This window comes from Rousettus aegyptiacus, unplaced genomic scaffold (genome assembly GCF_014176215.1).
Source record: "Rousettus aegyptiacus isolate mRouAeg1 unplaced genomic scaffold, mRouAeg1.p scaffold_m13_p_1, whole genome shotgun sequence".
Lineage (NCBI taxonomy): Eukaryota > Metazoa > Chordata > Mammalia > Chiroptera > Pteropodidae > Rousettus > Rousettus aegyptiacus.
This window is the reverse complement of record NW_023416284.1, coordinates 181,578,897-181,594,539: the sequence shown is the minus strand read 5'-3', so window position 1 is coordinate 181,594,539 and position 15,643 is coordinate 181,578,897. Positions and strand designations below refer to the sequence as shown.

At 52.0% G+C, this 15,643-nt stretch overlaps 1 protein-coding gene and 1 pseudogene across 4 annotated transcripts in view; one reads left to right on the top strand and one right to left on the bottom strand.

Annotated features, from left to right (window-relative positions):
* Positions 1-15,643, top strand: part of PRKN (parkin RBR E3 ubiquitin protein ligase) — a 943,383-nt gene that overhangs the window by 732,559 nt on the left and 195,181 nt on the right. The window lies entirely within an intron of this gene.
* LOC118604911 lies at positions 9,806-9,924 on the bottom strand (annotated as a pseudogene).

Below are 15,643 nucleotides of genomic sequence, written 5' to 3'. Positions count from 1 at the left end.
CCCCGCCCCCGCCACGCGGGCTCTTCCGCGGTCTTCCCTCTCACCGCAGGGCTGGCCCCTGGGAGTCCGGCGTCTCGTAGGAAGGAAGGAGACAGAAAGGATGGAGAGGGGAGGACGGAGCTCAACCCAAGCCTGATACGATGGCATACTACTACTTACAGTCATGAACGATGGAAGCCATTTGAATTTTTATGAAAATGATAAGCCTTTACGTACATCAACCCAACAATAAGATCAGGTCTAACATTTCTGAATGTTGCAGAGGAAAAACTTGCCCGGCCTGAACTCTTCTGGTGGCAAAACCTTTCGAGAACTGACGTGAGGCTGTTGGTACCCTTACTTCGTCCCACTAAGTATGAGGATTCATATATTGTGCTGCAGATATATCAATATATTTGGTTAGTCTCTGCCATGCATGTTACAAAATGTATGATATGTACATTGTATTACCTTCCTACAATCAAAAAGTTCTGAAAACCGTGGTTTCAGACAAAGCATTATGAACCCTACATAATCATATTCCCATTTTACAGAGGAGAGACAAAGCCACAAAGTGGTCAGAGACTTAGACAAAGTCTAACGCCTGTGGTGGAGCTAGGCTTTCACTCCCCGGAGCAGGCGGCAGCCACACCTGTCACCCCCGCGGGTTACTGTCCATCGCCAGCCGGGCTGGCCCTGCAGCTCCAGGGCAAACTAGCGAACAGAAGCACCGCCCAGCCCCCTCCCCACGAACAGCACACCCTGCCCCCCACTGCGGTCACGCGGAAGCCACTGGCATGAATCAGGACTGGCAGGCGGCCGCACGCCAGCTCAGGGAAGACCCGTCTGGGCCCGCACAGACGGAACGGTGCCGCACGCTGCTCCCCAGAGTTTCCGCGACTTAAATTTCGTAAGCTTTGCATTTCCTCTTTCGGCTCACTCAAGGAATTTTTCTTTTTCTTTCTTTCTTTATTTTTATTTTTATTTTTGGCCAGCATTTTCCATTTTCCCTCTGTGCAGTTCTTTCGTTATCCTTTCACACAGATATATGAGACTTATATTTTTAAAACTTATTTATTTGGACCACGTATGTGTATTCGATACTCACTCGTGTGTCAGATACGGTTCTAGGTGCTGAAGATGCAGCCGTAGGCGATGCGACCGCTTTCTCCGTCCTCAGAGCGCTTGCACTTCGGTAGTGAAAGTGGACAATATGCTAAAAAAAGAGTAAACGTATGGCAAATGGGACGGTCGACGCTATGAGAAAAGCCGAAGCAGGTTACGGAGGCTCGGCCGTGTGCCGCGGCCGGAGGGGTGACCCCGAGCTAGGCCCGGGCATCACGGGACGTCTCTGTGACAGACGATATTTGAGGACAGACCAGAAGGGACCAGGACGAGCAGCCACGAAGGCACCTGGGGAGGGAACTTGCAGGCGACGAGGTCGGCACGTGCCGGCGTCCGAGGCGGAAGCTCTGTGCGCGGTCACGTGGCCGGAGCAGAGCGGGCGGAAGCCCGGCCGAGGCCGAGCCATGCAGGGAGCAGGGAGCAGGTCCAGAGCCCTCGCCGCCTGCGAGGGCCTGCCCTGCCTTGTACGCGGGGCGAGGAGGGACCGAGGGTGCTTGGGGGGAAGGCACATAGGATTAAAGGAGCTACTGTGTTGAGGACAGTCCACGGATGGACTTAAGGTGACCGCAGGAGCCTGCCGCTGCGATCCACGTCACAGGTGGCAGTGGCGTCCACCAGAGGCGGCCACGGTGGGTCAGTGAGAAGCTGCCGCCCTGTGGGGACGTGGGCAGGAGACGCCTGTGAGAGGACGGGCAGAGTCGCAGATGGCACCAAGGAATCTGACAGCAGCAACCAGAAGGTCGGGGTCCGTGTGCTGAGACGGGAAGACTGGGGGAGGAACAGGTTTGGGGTAAAAAAAAAAAAAAATGGTTAATAGTTTGAGATCTAATCTCCCAGCAGAAATGAGAAACAAACAGACGGATGTTCCAACAGAGCGTTTGAGCCGAGTCAGGACTTGCCATCGCCTGCAGGGGTGGCCCGTGAGGGAGGGCAGGAGTGGGGACAAAGACCATCTGTGCCCCGACATCCGGCTGGGAGGCGAGGGGCTGATGCGGATGGGAGGGGTCGGCCCGCCGCGAGGCCACCCAGGGATGCGCGGCCGCTGGTTGCTTTTGATATCTATCTTCTTTTATCCGCCGAACTCTTAAAAAAAAAAAAAAATCCGATACTGCTCTGTATTGCCAGCTCACTACTTTTTTCCTGAAAATGATCAGCTGTTTGTCTTCGACCTTCACAGAAATCTCCTTTTAGTTTTTATTTAGTCTCATTTTTCCTTCTGAAACGTATTTTAGAATCACCCCTCTTTTCGAGAGTCGCAGACGCCGTAGTAGCCCGCGGGCCTCGCTGCTGCAGGTGGAGCTGGTGCAGGCGGAGCTGGTGCAGGCGGAGCTGGTGCAGGGGCCTCCGACTCCCCAGCTCCGCGCCGCGCTCCTCGCGCCCCCTGCTGGTGCATCCGGGGGTCCACACCGTGCTCCTTGCGCCCCCTCCCGGTGCATCCGGGGCCTGCAACCCCGCCCCGAAGCCCGGCCAGGTCCGCCGCTGCGCGGAGCCCACGCCTCTCCGCCGTCGTCACGTGGCGGCGCCTCCTCCACGCTCCTGCAGAGGGAGCAGCGCGCACGTCACACCGGCCCTGGCGGCCCTGGCGGCGGCAGCGACGCCCCCGGAGCCCCCCTGTCCCAGGCGCGGCCGTGCGCGTGCTCCGTCTCCTGGAACCAAGGGCGACCGACGGTCACCGCGACCCTCCCTGCTGGGGCCCGCGCCGCGAACTCGGTAGCCGAAGGGCTGAGGGTGGCGCCACTGTCCAGACTCGCCATCTGACCGCTCATCTTCCGCACCTGCAACCCGAAAAGTGCGAGAGTGACCAGCCCCTTCCGGAGGCTCAGGGAAGCCGTCTGCAACGTGCCGAGGGCGCGCGGCCCCTGATGACGGCCAGGACCTGACCTTGGGCCTCGCGGACACGGTCTTCTGGACCCCGCACGGCTGCGCTGGGCTGGCTTCCTCCCGGGGTCCCGGTGACAGCGCCCCCCCCCCCCCACACCCCGATGCCCGCCCTTCCCCAGTGAGGGTGCGCGCCCCACCACCCCGACCACGCCGCACGCCCGGCTCCGCCGCCCCGGCACTGTCTGCCCGCCCCACGCGGCTCTGTGGCCTCAGCGACACGCTGGCCCGGAGGATGCAGACCGCGCGCGCCTCGCTCTCTCCGCGGCTCAGACAAACAGCAGTGTCAACCGCTGCGTCACTCCAGGCCCCACCCGCGATGCCGGTCCCTCCGCTCTCCACGTCTGCGAGTGCCTGGCGCGTTTACACTGCGGCCTCGGTCACCCCGAGTTCCGGGTTCTCTGTGAGGCCAGCAGTCCCTCACCACTTTGGCACCACGGCCTGGGGCTCCTATGAGACTCTGATGCAGGATGATCCGAGGCGGAGCTGAGGCGGTGATGCTGGCGCTGGGGGGCGGCTGTGAACACAGATGAGCTTTGCTGGCTCCCCAGCTGCTCCCCTCCCGCTGTGGGCCCGGTGTATAAATGTCCGTTCGGCTCATGCCGTTCTGCTCATGGTGGCTCTAAGTAAATGTCACTTCTCATTCAAGGGGGCCGAGATATAAATTATCTGGGTACTTACAATATGAGATTGAGGCTACATCACACACGTCATAATGAATTATACGCTCCCATTCTCATTTCGGGGATCTGCCTCTTTGAGGAATCTTTTAGTCTTGCTTCTTGATCCAAGCGCAACGTAGGAGGCTCTGAAGACCCGTCACGCGCATCCGCTGAATTCCACAGACAGGTGTGAGCACGTGGCACAGGGCGGCCACTGCGCCGGGCACAGCCTGGCGTGCAGGGGGGACTCAGCCCTGAATCGCCTGTAGTCCTCGGTCATCTGTTTTTCTGTGCCCACTGAAGCAGGCTTGGACTCTCCTAGACAGAAGGAATTCGTGAATGAAGGAATAAATCGTCACGCTTGGAATGTGTGACATACGGGACCAAGGCCACGTAAGGGACTAAGGTAGAGACAGACTACTTCAACAAAGACTCCTTGCTCTTGACATTTCCATCTTTTATTCGTTCATAATGGTATTTTACAATTATCCTAGGATATCACATCGCCTTCCCGGTGAGTCATTCTTTAACTTCTTCTTAGCAGTGAGATACTTGAGAAGTTTGAGAAACTACGTGGAGGCCTCATATTTATCACACAGGTTCCCAGATCCCGCCTCTGAAAATTTTATGTACTACTAATACAGAAAGCCCGTGATTCGTAAAGCTGGCACCTGTGATAATTAAAACCATGACCTTTGTCCAAACACCGTGGCAGAGGCGCCTCTGAATTCCTCTAAAGTACACTCTCCAGCTGTTGCTGCTGGTACAGACCTGTTTCCACTGGCCAGAAACGCTTCCTGGCTTTAAATGATTAACTCCTCCACTGTGTCGTAAGTCACTCGCCTCAGGGGTGGTAATTGCAGTTGAAAAAACAGCAAAGGGGAGCTATGTTCTCCTTAGTGAAAAATGATGCTATCTCGTATAATAATTGACCAACTCCTCCAATTAATGGAACATGGCTCGTGAATAATGCAGTTATTCTTTGGATTAAAGTGATCTCAGAAAGAAATTGCCTTTCTGGAAAAAATAGAATTTAGTATAGGCGTTCTCTTTTGTTGACGGGAGTTTATCATTCTGGGTAATGAAAATGAGTAACCTCTGTGATGTAGCCAAAATCTGAGCGATGCTCTTTTAAAATGTGAGTATTTTCAATCAGCATACACATGTCCAATTCATACTTTATACTGGGTGAAAAACCAGTTTATTTTTAATGGCAAGTCAGGTTGTGTCAAGAAATAGAAAGGAAAATACGAATTCCCAGCCTTCAAACTGGTGGCTTGTTACGAATGTGGTTGTTGGAATGTCAGAGTTTTGGAATGAAGTTCTGCCTCCCCAGAAACATACAGTAGGTATTTGAAAGGTTTAAAAAATTGATAAAAGGCTGGAGCGTAAGGTTCTGAGCTAGACTGTCCAGACTGTGGCCAGGAGACACCTCTGGCAGAGAGGGCGCACTTGCCCAGGGCCCGTCATGCTCTCCCGGATATCTATCCGGTTCTGTGCGCCGGGGGCCAGGGGAAGCCGCTGGGGGGGGGGGGGGGTGTTTACACCTACAACACCCAGTCTTCCTACGCGGTCTCCCCTCCAAGTGCTAACCAGCCGACACTGCTTAGCGTCCAAGATCAGACGGGATTGGGCTTGTTCAGGGTGGCATGGCCGTAGACGTGACTGGGGGATTTTAAAGAAGTACCTTATTCAAGTTTGCCATAGATAGATAGACAGACAGATAGATAGATAAGTAAGTAAGTAAGTATAGCTTACTCTGTGAAAGAGTGTCTTACTGGAAGCCAACCAGAAAGGATGCCATCCCAGGAGCTTATGGGAGAATAGCATCGAGATACTAGAGCTACGAGGTCACGGAGACAAAACGACTGGTGGATTTGTGGCCGATGAGATGTGGAGGGCAGAGAGAAGAGGAAAGGTGGCAGCCAGGGGTCTGGATTTAGCTCGTGGCTCATGGCGCCCTACTCGGCATCAGCCAGAATGAAAATGGGGAGAGCCAGCATGAACTCAGCTGTGGCCTGACTCGTCTGAAGGACGCCCCGGGGGACCTTTGGGGGGCACCCCCGATACGCGGGCCTCCTGGTGCCCGGTCCCAGCCCGACAGGAGGGCAGAACCTGCCTCCGACTGACTGACGCCGGCACTCGTATCTCTCGTCTCGTCCTGAAGCAGCGTTTTGCGATTGCCCTAGAACGTCGTGTCGCCTTCCTGGTGGGTCTGAGAGCAGAGGGAGGAGAGATCATCATAAACGTGTGAGTGAGCAAGGAGCTGGAGGTGCCAGAAGGCATTCGGCGGGGAGAACTCAGGGCGGAGGGGGATGGGGTGTGACTTGACCAGGCTCCGGGTGGGCCCCGCGGTCCTCCGCAGGGTCTGGGGTGCAGGCGAATGGCTGGATCTAGAGACACGAGTTTGGAGCCCTCGCGAGTGAAGCAGTGACTGAGTGAGCGGCCGTGGGAACGGGACGCGTCCTGCGTGTGTTGCAGATCCCGCGGGAGGGCTCCGCGGGCCATTCCCCGGGGTCTCTCAAGAACAACGCAGGGGGGCTGCAGGGGGAGCCCCTTTGCTGCTCTCAGTCTGTGAGTCCCCGGAGCAGAGGCCCTGACGCTGTGTCAGGAGGAGGTGGAGAGTCAGAGCCCAGGCAGCCCGCAGTACCCGGAGGGAGCCCGAGGGCACACGGAATCGGCCCAGCCGGGAGCGTGGAGCTGGAGCGGCCGGAGCGCGGAGGTTTCTGGAGACGGTCCAGAGGGCGGGCAGGCAGGGGCCATGCCGCTGACCGCTCCTCGTTGCGCCCGGCCCCAGAATGCAGTGCTTGTTGACAGAATGTTTGAAGAACAGGGCCCCTCTCAAACTGTCATCTGCCCACCATTTAACATTTTCAAGTTCGAAAATATTCCAAGTGGAAAAAGCAAGCTCTACAGTTCTCTGAGCTGCCACAGCAGCTCGTGGTGGCCGTGGGCAACCCCGACTCGCCTCCCCATACCAGAAGGCTGCATGTGACACACAGAGTGTGTCCCAGAGCCGACGTGGTGGGTGCTCTGTGGCTTTCTGATTCATATCCCAAATGTAAGTCAGAAAGTGTGACTGGAATATTTATGCACGTGAGGGAGGAAGGGAGCGCACCTGTGAGTGCGGGTGACGAGTTCGAGCTGGAAATCAACGACCGGCATGTAAAATTCACTTCGCTTTTATAGCTTTCCTTTGACAAGCTGCCATTTTTGCTCAGCAGTAGGAGAACTAAATTTAGTCCAAGCCGGTAAACGTAACTTCCAGTGCAAACCTGTGCGTTTTGATAATAGCCAGCCGAATCAAGACTTGTCATCTCGGGCACTGTCCGCGGCCTAAAGCCTCTTCTCTCCCTCAGCTGGGCAGAGCTCGACCGCAGACAGACGGAGCCGCCTGCGGGGCCAGGCCCGTGCGGACCGTGGCAGCAGGGCTGGCTGGGCCTGGGCCCACCTCTGTGACCGGCACACGCGGTAACGCGGCGTGGAGCCTGGGCCGCGGCTCTGTCCGCAGCCGTCCCCACCCTGTCTCCTGCTGGGCAGCAGCGCCTACGCCCGGTCATACTGACCAGCACGCGTGATGGTCTTTGTGTGCGCCCGACTCACACCGCCCTGGCACCCAGGCTCCTGACAAGGCCGTCCCCACAGAGCGGGGAGGCGCCCCCTCTCTTCCGAATGGGCCCGGCGCTCGCCTAGCCCCACCGCGCTGGCTTCCCGGACGTGCAGCCGTCGGAAGAGGCCGCCACTCTCCAGTGTCCGACCAGCAAGGACGCCCGGGAAGACCGTGTCCGGCACGGGCCTTTCCCTGCGTGCTGCCCTCCGTCCTCGTCCCTCCTGGGAGGGGGCAGCTCCTCCTTCTGGTCGGCAGACGCCTTCCTGTGCCCCCCCCCTCCAGGAAGTGGCGTTTGCTCTCCTTTTCCCCGGCGCCACAATATCTGGGAAGTCCCCGGGCACAGGCTTTGCTGTTCGGTCGGAATAGCCACACGTGGCCCGCAGAAATGGCCGACCCGCACCTTTGCCGTGGGAGCTGCCCTGATGCAAAGGGCAGCAATGTAGTGAAGTTCAGCAAAATGACTCTTTGGACTTAAAAAAGTTGCTGATTTTTTAGTGACTTCACTCTTTTTTCTTCTTGTTGTTTTCGCTGCATCTTACTCAGTTACTTAAATAGCATTCAAAACAATCGAACAACAGATATTTTAGTGGGGTCCTGTTACGTGCCAGGCCATGTGGCTCACAGTGGCCCTGTGCGGGCCGCCTGTCCACGGGTTTCAGATCCACCAGCCAGTTCACAAGTGGAATTTCCCTCTGAGCCCTGAGAAGCCTTCACAGGTACCCCGAAGAGTACCTGCCGAGGTCTAGTCTCCAATTTTCTGGATCTTCCACTTGAATACGCGCTCCTAGCAAACAACAGGAAATCTTTGAAGACACACAATAGAATCGTCAGACCAAAGTCCCTAAGCAAGGCGTTTACAGTACGGGTGACAGAGATCTGCTCTGATGGAGGGCGAGGGCTGGACAGCGGGCGGCGTGAGCCAGTTAGTCCTGGGCGGCTGGAGACAGCATCGCGGTCGCAGAGGGCAGGTCCTCGAGGACATGCACGCGTCGCGGCAGACGCCAGGCGGCTTTCGCCGGGAGGAGGTTCTGGTGTGCCGTGCGGGGCAGGGGAGGGGGACTGGCGGAGGCGGTCCCGCGGGCGGGGCGCTCGGCGAGCCTCACCCCACGCGGCGCGGTCAGTTCACAGCCCGCGCGGCAGACGCTTCTGAAGCAGCCGGTGCCCTGCGTCGCCGCCTCAGCATTGCTCGCTGACGGGACGGGACATGCAGCGTTACGGTGAAGAATGTGCGTTCGCGCTCGGGCAGAGTTAAGGCTGGAGTGGGGCGTCATCTAGGCATTTTCGGGCCATTCGTCAAACGGTGTTGAATTGGTATTAACAGCAAATTCGGCTTTTATCTGGGCTCTTTGGAAGCTTCTGTTCAAGAATTTTCCAGTTTGCCACCTCCTCTTACCTTCTGGTAGCTGTTCTGGTTACGTTCTAGCATGCAATAAGTAATTTACAAAGTCACATAAAGAGCGCAAGAGAATGTCACATCACATTCTCCGTCAGAACCTTTTGTACTGTTTTACTTCTTTGTATCTACGTGAATAAGGTACTTCTTACTTTCTATTTTGGTATTACGTATTATTTTAAATGCTAGTAACAGATAACTTATTCCTTAATGTCAAGAATCCCTGACCACTGCACACTATATCTCAGAAACCTAGACTGATAGAACCTAAAAAATACTTAAACTCTTAGATCTGAACCCAAAGTGCAAAGATTTTCTTACATGCATTATAAGAAAAGAGTGTATTCTGCTGGGTAGACCTTCATCCATGATTCACAACTCAGTGATTGCATCATATCTTTCACCCGGAAGGGCGTTAAATTATTGCTTCTCAGGGCCCTCCTGAGGCTGACTTTTGTCGCCATACTTTGGCTCACATTGTCTTCTGACGTTGATACATTAGTCCTGTCTGTCACTCCCCTGGCTCTCCTGGATACAAATGACCCTGTCCTTAGATATAAATGTAAAACAAAAAAAAAAAACAGTGTTTCCTGATGAATCTAACGCTGCCCCTGTTCCACGCGGTGAGTGATCGAGATGCTTCGGGGGAAATGTCTGCATAAATTAAAACGCTGCACGCGAAACGCTACCAGTCAGGCAGATTGATTGTGCCGAACGAGCGAGCTGACTCTGGGTAGGATAATAAAATGAGGGATGGAAACAATTTGTAATTGGTTGGAAAAAGCTGCAAGATGTCACGAATCCCGCACCTAAGCGTCAAACTGCGCAGATGCGTGGTGAGGCGTGTGTCACATAGAGCCCAGGTGACAGTTCTATGGGTTTTATTAAATCCATGTTATGTGGTGGAGGGACAGATTGCCTTTCATTTCCATCTGGACCACAGCTCAGGGCTCCTGGTAAATGCGTGTGATTGATACAAGAAGCAGTTTATGCAGACATCTGAAATCTCTTGACGATAAATGTTTTGCAAGGTTAAATTTAGAAGTGAACTTTATTTTTGTTGTTGTTGTTTTAGGTGAAGCAACCCTTGGTTGTTGACCTCACAGATTGCAAGGACCTTGTCAGCTTACAATCCCTTATTTTTTTTTTAATTTTTTACGCCTACAGCACCTGGTCTTCCTGGGTGGTCTCCCATCCAAGTTCTAACCAGGCCCGACCCTGCTTAGTTTCCGAGATCAGACAGGATTGGGCTTGTTCAGCGTGGCGTGGCTGTAGACATAGAAGTGAACTTTGAAAAGCAGGCCAACGTAGCAAATACCGAGAGTTTTTAACAGTAACCGAAAAGCTGCCCTGCCTTGCGGCTCTCTCAGCGAACCCCACTTCCGCGCCTCACAGCCACCAGACAGGAAATGGCACTTGGTAGAGGGGTATCAGACGACCCCTGAAGGTGTCAGATAACCCCTGAGTGGCTGGAGAAGGGTAGTTCTCAGAATACATGTTGCGTTAGAATGCCTTGACGGTCTTGGCGAATGCAGACCCGAGGACCCACCCTCGGGACCGACTCAGGAAGAGTCGGTCGCCAGCACCTCCGCCTCGGCCACTCTGCTCTCTGCTGTCCCCGCCAAACTGGGAGATCATCTTAGTAAAGAGAGGGCTGGTTCCTGGTACTTGCTGGGGCCGGGAAGTGCTTATGTAATTAGTTAGGGGAGAGACGATCATCTAAGAGGATAAGGTGCCTTGATTTCCTTGTGTTGACCTCACTAATTAGAACCTAATTAGGACATTCCAAACAGACATCAAGTATCTAATTACAGTGATAAATCTTCGATGTATATGTCTTAACTAAACCCGAATCTCTCTTCTTAAAGGTAAGCATGAGATTTCCCTGTGATAAAGCAATTTTAATCCATCGCTTGTCTCAAATGAAATCTGTTGGGAAAAGCACTGATACATAGGAAAATTGAACAAAACTACTTCTTGCGAGCGTCTCGAAGGAGATTTTAATATAATGAAGATATCGTATAACAAGCTCAGGATGTTAAACAAACACAAAATTTAGCTGATAATCGTTATGGGAAGGAGCCCGCTGAGGATGTCCAGAGACCTAAAGTGGCCGGAGTTGGGACGCACGTGCCCCTCACATGCATTTGGTAAACCCATTCAAAGGCAGACTGTCTGCGTTCAAGGCCAGACACCGCAGTGGGGCCAGTCCACGCACAGCCACCAACAGACAAAGCACTTCACTAGTTAGTAGGTCCACTGGACATAAGCGACATACCGAAATGCCATGTCGGCTGTGCTACGAAATTGAAAGGGTGAGTGCCCAAAGAGGAAAATAAAGTGATGTTGGATGTTCACAGAATAAACACCCCTCTCTCTCCCCTCTCTGCCCCCCTCAAACTCTCTGTTCCACGATCTCTCGCTATCTGTGTCTGTCTGTCTGTCTGCCTCCGTGCGTGTGTGTGTGTGTGTGTGTGTGTGTGTGTACATTTCTCTGTCTTTCTATCTCTTCGTAGATGTCACTTAAAATTTCTGGCGGCGTGAATTTGTTTGTTCTATATGTTGGTCGTAATGCCGAGGAGTAGGGCAGAGACAAACTGGATGAAGTAAGTAGAACCAGCATGCCGGGCCATTCAGGTACTAAGGAAATAAATATACTATATAAATGTCTGGAAGGATATTCTTTTTCATAAAAAAAAAAAAAAGTTAGGAACTATATCTTTAGTCTGCCATCCGAGCCATTTAATTCTCTCTCCCTGGACAAATTCTAAAGAATAGCTGGTGAACAACAAACCCTCCCACAGGCCGATGACGTGAATGATACTATCTTGCGCTTGAGGACGCGGCGAGTCAGGAAGCCAAGCAGGGCACAGAAAACATCCGGCCCCAGGTCCGGGTCCTCATCTGAAAAGACTCGAAGGCTGGGGTAGCTCGACCTCTGGGAGCTGGCGCAGTCTGCAGGTGTCATCTGGGAGCCTGCCGGCCATGGCCGGGACCCCTGCCGTGGCCCCTCTGTGTGGCCTGGGCATTCACTCAGCCGGCGGCTCAGGTCAAGGACAGAGGACGCTTGCCCCAGACACCAGGCAGGAAACGGCACTTGGTAGAGATTCTCCAGTTCTGTGTCCATCAGCGGAAAGGTGTCGATGTTGCGAGTTTCCTCCTCGGCAAAGAGTCCTCCTCACGCGATGTAGGTCTGTGCGCTGTGTTTCTGACCCCGGTTTATACATGGAGTGGACAGAAATGCGTCCCCAGCAGTGACCAGCCACCAGCTGAAACAGAACAAGAGCTGCCCTGACCTTGCGTCGCTCATGTCGCAGCGGGAAGCGAACGGCCACTCCACGTGTCCTTCGGCCCGAGACGCATGCTTCTCTTCCAAGCGCCGTTTCCCCGTGTGTCCTGACGGCGGCGAGTCGAGGGCCACCGGTTCAGGACCACTTGGCATGGGCACACCCAGCACAGCACCCAGGCCAGCCGCAGGTCAGCAGGACACGCCGCGCATGCCCCCTGGCCCGGGACTCCAGGGAGGGAGTGGGGTCAGGCTGCGCAAACGCGGTGACATCAGTCGGCTGGGTCCCAGAATTTTCCCTCCACCTTCGAGGGTTATCTGAGTGTTTTCCCGCCATGTTTTCAGGCCGTTTGACAAATCTTGTAATGCTTTCAATATTATCCTAAAGTAATTAACTCATAATTGTAGCTAGCGATTTGAGCTATTTGCGAATTCACAGCTAAGTCGGTTTTAAGAATCCCTGAAGAACGTTACATATGTGGCTGAGGTCTTGCCCAAAGAGCAGAAATTAATTTCTAAACCGACTGCTTCCTTCCTGCGGGGCAATGCTCTTGATGGTTTGGCATGCTTTGGATGATTTTCTGAGTTTCTAGGTGGTTCCATGGCTATGTTTTTGGCTCTAGGCCATCCTGACACACCATGAAATGCATTCTAGGCTGCACTTGCATGCTTAAATTCGGTACAAAAAATTACACCTTTGATCTACTACAGACACCTGAACTTATGCTTGAAATGCAAATAATAGGTTTCATGCAATGAATTAAAAAGGCAAACAAGCCATCACCATCCGGAGAATGAACTGTCCATCACAGGTAAAACGGAAAAACGGAGGGCAGCATGATTCGCTCTGGCTATTGTCAATAGTTAGTGCAGAATAACACTTCAATTACATGGTGGTTCACATCGATAATTACGACCTGCAGGGCTGACCCTTTGGACAACTGCGGGAGAGTCTACAGGCTCTTCCTTGTCTACAGACCCTGGAAACACGAGCTTAAGTAAGAGTTAGTCCTCTCCCCCAGCGCTTCATTAAATGCTGATGGACGCAGACCCTTGCCCTGCATATCGATCATGTTGTATACGGAGATAACGGGCAGCAGTGATGTGTGTTCAGCAGATCCGCCCTGATAGATCAAAGTCGTGTCCACGTTCTGCTATCAGCTCGACTTCGAGGCTCCTGTTACATTCTCACATTATGGAAATGCATTCTGGTCCTGCCGGTGATCTGTGTGAATTTAAAATGCTGACAACAAGGCAGAACTACGGTTACCTTTCCGGCCACTGTCCTTGAAGCAAGACCAAGAGGGGGACGTCGGGAGTCAGGGCGGGGGCGGTCTCGGGATGCGAAACCTGGTACTGGAGAAGCAAACTCGCCTTGTCCCCACCTGCAATCCCCAAGATGGTGGAAGACCGGAGCCCGCATCCCTCCCCGTCCTGAGCATCGCGGGGGCCACAGAAGCCCAAGTAAACAGGAAGAGGAGAAGGAAGGCTTGTTGAATTGATTTTGTTCCAGCAAATCACATAACATATTACATTTCTTAGAAGTATGGAAATATCAAGATCTTTATCGCTCGGTTTAATTATATTATTTGCATGCTCACTCTTCTTTAAGAAAAAAAAAAATGATCCAAAAGGATTAAAATTAAAACATTTTTTTCCAATGCTAAAAGCATTTCTGTGACACGATGTGCTTAACGCTGAAGAAAATAAATAAAACAGGATTATATTCCAAGATAGAAAGATTTAGAACATTAGCAAACTTCCTCATTTAGACTGCTAATATGTTCTTCTAAATGATATTTTGAGAATGCTTATATCAGCACACCCCAAATCGGACAACTCTTCCTATTTATATTGACTGAAAATGTTGACAAGGAATATATTCTCTATATCCCGATGACAGCTTTAAATACAGGCGGTTTGTGCTGGCACAAGGATTTAATTGACTAAATTGTCACATTGGCTCTTTTTTGTCATCTCTGCTCACTTTGCTCTGTGTTTAAATATTCATTGATCTCTCTCTCTCACACACACACACGCACACGCACACGCACACGCACACTCCGCCCTGACTGGCAGCCGCTGGTGGGTGAGCAGGAGCAGAGAGCCACGCGTGACCAGAGACGTGCTTAACGGATCTCTGTCATCGTGGTCCTGCCCTGTCGCACACTTCTCTTCTTTCATACATAATGTTTGGACTATACAGTTGGAAACAGTATTTACAGAGAAGGACACATGTCCCAGAGAGGTTAAGCAAGTCACCCGATGCCGCACAGCTGCTTGGTGGCGGGCCTAGGACCCCAGGCCACACCACGACTGTTACCCCGATTTCTACGGCACTACGTTGAATAATTCATAGTCTTCCTCACAGTTACGCAGAAACACATCAGCACTCAGTGTCTCATATTTACACTTGACTGCCAGTGGTCTTATCATTATTCAGAGCAAATATGATGATCTATTTTATCAGAAAGAAATTTGAAATTGATAAATGTACTTACTTTTCTACAGGGGCAAAGCAAATTTAGTATAGATTTCAGAAAAGTACCCAGGATTTCAGAGCAGAAATGGAACCATCCATATAAATTTTGGAGGACCAGACCTTCAGGAGTCTGAAGGTCTCAGACCGAAGAGCCCAGCTCGTCATGCTTGAGGCTGTGGCCTTCACCTCCCGGGGCCTGACCGTGCTCACACAGCAAGGGCCACATGAGGCTCAGGAGGCTCCATAAAGCACCACTCGACCACACGAGGACCATGGAACCACCATTCTACCTTCCTATCGCCACCGGAGAGATCTTAGGCAGGCCAAAAAGAAATGGCATGTCTACCCAAAGGACATATAGCAGACATTCAACTAATGCTAATTAAATAAATGATATTGGAGAAAGTTGATAGTGTAGCACAAGTAACTTTATAGATATTATTATTAGTCACAGAAAATCAAGTTTACTTTTTTTTCCTTTTGCTTTTGGCTTTCTTATTGCCAAGTAAAAAGTCAGTCAGGAGAACTATTCATCTCTTGAGATTAGAGGCATACAAACTCATGGTTCAGATCATTTTTGAGATGAGACCAATACATCCCTCTTGATCTGAATTTATCATACAAATTTGAGAACCAGATCATCTCAGCTATCAAGAAGTAATTGTATGATACCTTTAGAACACACATATAGTGTATGTTGCAAGGTAAACATTTTAATATCTGTTCACCGGCCTGCATTTAACATGCTTTAACTTTTTGAGTAAAGAAGTCTGCTTGGAATATTTTATGCTAATACAGGTAAACTCTACTGAATTAGTTATCTAAGCTTAGCAGCAGAAAGAACGTTCTAGCAGTGTACACAAAGGAGGCTCACAAGTTCATCAGCTCCCCCAGTCCTCTGAGACGCACCCCAGCGGGCGGTCAGGCCCTACTGCCGCGTGGCCACGTGAGGCTACTCACCTTCCACATTTCTGTCCTGCAGCTTAACTGGGAGCTTCGGCAACAGTCGGCTCCAGAGCTGGGTTTTTTGGGGGTTTTTTGTTGTTGTTGTTGTTGTTTTTTGCCAGGTGTGCTTAATATTGAATTTCTTAATTTAATTAAAAATCAAGTAAACCAATGAAGTATCAGTGCCAAAGAGCTGCTTCTACAAAAAGGACTAAGTTGAGGGGTCTGGGAATATCTAACGAAGCAGGTTTATCGGAAAACTGTCGTCGAATTACTTGCAAGC